Source organism: Hippocampus zosterae, chromosome 14, assembly GCF_025434085.1.
Source record: "Hippocampus zosterae strain Florida chromosome 14, ASM2543408v3, whole genome shotgun sequence".
Classification (NCBI taxonomy): domain Eukaryota; kingdom Metazoa; phylum Chordata; class Actinopteri; order Syngnathiformes; family Syngnathidae; genus Hippocampus; species Hippocampus zosterae.
The window spans coordinates 16,409,148-16,413,140 of record NC_067464.1 but is presented as its reverse complement, the minus strand read 5'-3'; the positions used below and the strand labels follow the sequence as shown (position 1 = coordinate 16,413,140).

General features: G+C 48.7%; 1 long non-coding RNA gene across 1 annotated transcript; it reads right to left on the bottom strand.

Annotated features, from left to right (window-relative positions):
• Positions 1-2,999: 2,999 nt before the first annotated feature.
• Positions 3,000-3,791, bottom strand: LOC127614560 (uncharacterized). Its single transcript, XR_007966604.1, has 3 exons — positions 3,682-3,791; positions 3,230-3,286; positions 3,000-3,157 (listed from the first exon to the last, which is right to left on the bottom strand). It is a non-coding gene; the product is annotated as an uncharacterized LOC127614560 (long non-coding RNA).
• Between the last annotated feature and the right edge of the window lie 202 nt (positions 3,792-3,993).

Genomic DNA, 3,993 nt, shown 5'->3' with positions numbered 1-3,993 from the left:
AGAACTCAAATGGTGTTTCGTTATTGGACTTTTGTGCCCGTCACAGATTGTCCATAACGAACACCTTGTTCAAACATAAGAGTGTCCATATGTGCACTTGGCACCAGGACACCCTTGGCTGCAGTTTGATAATTAACTTTGTGGTTGTATCATCTGATTTGCAGCCGCATGTTTTGGACACTCGGGTATAGAGAGGGGCGGGGCTGTCAACTGATCACCACCTGGTGGTGAGTAGGCTCGGATGGTGGGGGAAGATGCCGGTCCGTCCTCGCAGACTCAAACGTATTGTGAGGCTTTGTTGGGAGCGTCTGGCGGAATCCCCTGTCAGAAAGAGTTTCAACTCCCACCTCTGACAGAGCTTTTCCCATGTCACGCGGGAGGCAGGGACATTGAGTCCGAGTGGACCATGTTCCGTGCCTCTATTGTTGAGGCGGCCAATCTGAGTTGTGGCCGTAAGGTGGTTGGTGCCTGTCGTGGCGGCAACCCCCGTACTCGCTGGTGGACACCAGCAGTAAGGGATGCCGTCAAGCTGAAGAAGGAGTCCTACCGAGCCTTTATGGCCTGTGGGACCCCAGAGGCAGCTGACGGGTATCGACTGGCCAAGCGGAACGCGGCTTCGGTGGTCGCCGAGGCAAAAACCCGAGCATGGGAAGAGTTCGGTGAGGCCATGGAAGCCGACTTCCGGACGACTTCGAGATAATTCTGGTCCGCCATCCAACGTCTCAGGAGGGGCAAGCAGTGCACCACTAACACTGTGGACAGTGAGGTTGGGGCGCTGCTGACTTCGACTCGGGACCTTGTGAACCGGTGGGCAGAGTACTTCAAAGACCCCTTCAACTCCACCAACACGCCTTCCTTGGAGGAAGCAGAGTTTGAGGACCCTGAAGTGGGCTCTCCTATCTCTGTGGTTGAAGTCACCGATGTGGTTAAAAAGCTCCTCGTGGCAAGGCCCCATGGGTGGATGAGATCCGCACGGAGTTCCTCAAGGCTCTAGATGTTGTGGGGCTGTCCTGGTTGACACGCCTCTGCAACATCACGTGGTCAGCGGGGAGAGTCACTCTGGATTGGCAGACCGGGGTGGTTTTTCTTTTGGGGTTTGTGTTTTTAAAAGGGGGGACCATAGGGTGTGTTCCAACTACAGAGGGATCACACTCCTCAGCCTCCCTATTCAGGGGTGCTAGAGAGGCGCGTCCATCAGGCAGTCGAGCCTCAGATTGAGGAGGAGCAGTGTGGTTTTCGCCCCAGGCGTGGAACAGTGGACCAGCTCTACACCCTTAGCAGGGTCCTCGAGGGTTTGTGGGAATTCGCCCAACCAGTCTACATGTGTTTTGTGGACTTGGAGAAGGCGTTTGACCGTGTCCCTCAGGGAGTTTTGTGGGGGGTGGGTATGAGGTACCCCTGATAGGGGCTGTCCGGTCACTCTACTACCAAAGTCAGAGTTTGGTTCGCATTGCCGGCAGTAAGTCAGAATCTTTTCCAGTGAGGGTAGGACTCCGCCAAGGCTGTCCTTTTTCGCCGATTTTGTTCATAACCTTGATGGACAGAATTTCTAGGCGCAGCCGAAGCGTTGAGGGGATCAGTTTTGGTGGACTCAGTATTGCATCTCTGCTTTTTGCAGATGATGTGGTACTGTTAGCTCCTTCAAGCAGGGCTCTCCAACACTCACTGGAGCGTTTCTCAGCCGAGTGTGAAGCGATTGGGATGAAGATCAGCACCTTCAAATCTGAAACAATGGTCCTCAGTCGGAAAAGGGTGGAGTGCTCCCTTCGGGTCGGGGAGGAGATCTTGCCTCAAGTGGAGGAGTTCAAGTATCTTGGGGTCTTGTTCACGAGTGAGGGCAGGAGAGAACGAGAGATCGACAGGCGGATCGGTGCAGTGTCTGCTGTGATGCGAACGTTGTATCGGTCTGTCGTGGTGAAGAAGTAACTGAGCCAAAGGGCGAAGCTCTCAATTTACCGATTGATCTACGTTCCAAACCTCATCTATCGTCACGAGCTATGGGTCGTGACCGAAAGAACGAGATCCCGGATACAAGCGGCCGAAATGAGTTTTCTCTGCAGGGTGTCCGGGCTCTCCCTTAGAGATAAGGTGAGAAGCTTGGTCATCCGAGAGGGCCTCAGAGTCGAGCCGCTTCTCCTCCACATCGAGAGGAGCCAGATGAGGTGGCTTGGGCATCTGATTCGGATGCCTCCTGAATACCTCCCTGTGGTGAGGTGTTCCGGGCATGTCTCCAGGAGGAGACCCCGAGGACGACCCAGGACACGTTGGCCCAGCTGGCCTGGGAACGCCTCGGGAACCCCCCGGGGAGAGCTGGAAGAAGTAGCTGGGGAGAGGGAAGTCTGGGCTTCCCTGCTGGGACTGTTGCCACCGCGACCTGGCCGTGGATAAGTGGTAGAAGATGGATGGATGGAGGCGCGTTTTCCATGTAAATGCCCTAATTCATTCCAAGCCCCCCAAAATTCAGACATAAATATTTGCAAAAGCATAAAAATGTATCAAAATATGTAACAAATACATGTTACAATTAGATTATTGCACAATAAATGAGGGTTGTAAGTAATGTAAAAAACAAAGAGGAAAGAATAAAAATGATGGTCATTTAACTTTTAACTCTATGAATACCACACCTTCTCACTGGAGCACCCCCCCGAGCCTCCAAAATCCCTCAAATTTGACTGAATTTGCAAGGCCCACAGAATTTTCTGTTCTATGGCTATATTTACATGCAACCTCTCAAGAGAAAGGTGAGACTCTCGTATTTCGGCAGAAAAAAAAGTTTGTTTATGTCTTTCTCCGTTTGTTGGCAATCAGCATTAGAAAACTGCTAAGTTTTATGGAAAATGCCGATTTTCTGCAGATATCCAGAGAAAATGAGCTTTTTGTAAAAGCATGCATTTCAAGCATCATTTCAATTTTACACTATTTTTTGCTTTTGTGACAGCTCAAATCCCTCAATAATGTGTCCCTCCTACAAAAGAACGTTACAAATAATGTTTTTGTCGCAAAATAATTTATTTGCACATAAGAAAACTATTGAACTATGAACAAAAGTGCAAATTGAACAATGAACGAAACTGCAGCTGTGGAGGGGATGGTTTTTGGCTTCCATCCAGTTTGTCACCACATCGATTCATCCCACCACGTCCAGATGCACGACCTATAAATTATAGAAACATAAAAACTTGCAAATATATCTTGCTGCAGAGTGAGGTACAATAATTTTATTTACCTTTCTTTCCACCACCAAAGCAAGGAGTCGTCATCTTTTGGCTTCTGGTTGGACAATCTGTAATTTATAGAAGTATGTACAATTACCACACTTTTATTTTTCTATTTTTTTATTGTTTACACCATTCATTCCAAGTTGCTCAGCATCCAATTTGAAAAGAAATGGAATATGATTTAACACTCGTGGTTTTAGCAGAGCTGAGCGGACAAAATGGGTTCCGTTTTTTTTGGTTTTGTTTTGTTTTTTGAAAACCTATGGCGACATGCAAGTCAGCACATTTACGGCACATATTTTCATCCACATCTACGAGACACATCAACCGTACATAAATGATTAGTGTTACTGGCAACTTTATAGTATAGCAGGGAATGTAGCGGTGCATAAAAGTGACTGATGAGGCATAAGAAGTGATGAAGTTTTGAATGGGAACTTGGAAGCTAGTCAACAGTTACCTGCTCGTTCCAGCGGCTCTGGCGAGAACTCTCAGCTGCTCTCCGTTATGTCCGAAGAAACGTATTCGGATCCAAATCGCTCTCCAATTCATCGTCTTTGCCGAGACGATTCCAGCGAATTGCTGCAGCGAATCTTTGCCGTCATCGCTGGAAGTTGCCGGGGAGACGATTTATGGGTGATGTGCCCCACGGGAGGCACAAAATGCTCTGCCAAGCGATGGTCCCTGATGTGGACCATGAAGCGTCATCTTCTCTTCCACACAAACACCATCTCCTTTGTTGTTTTGTTTCAAGGACGCTTTTATACGAAAA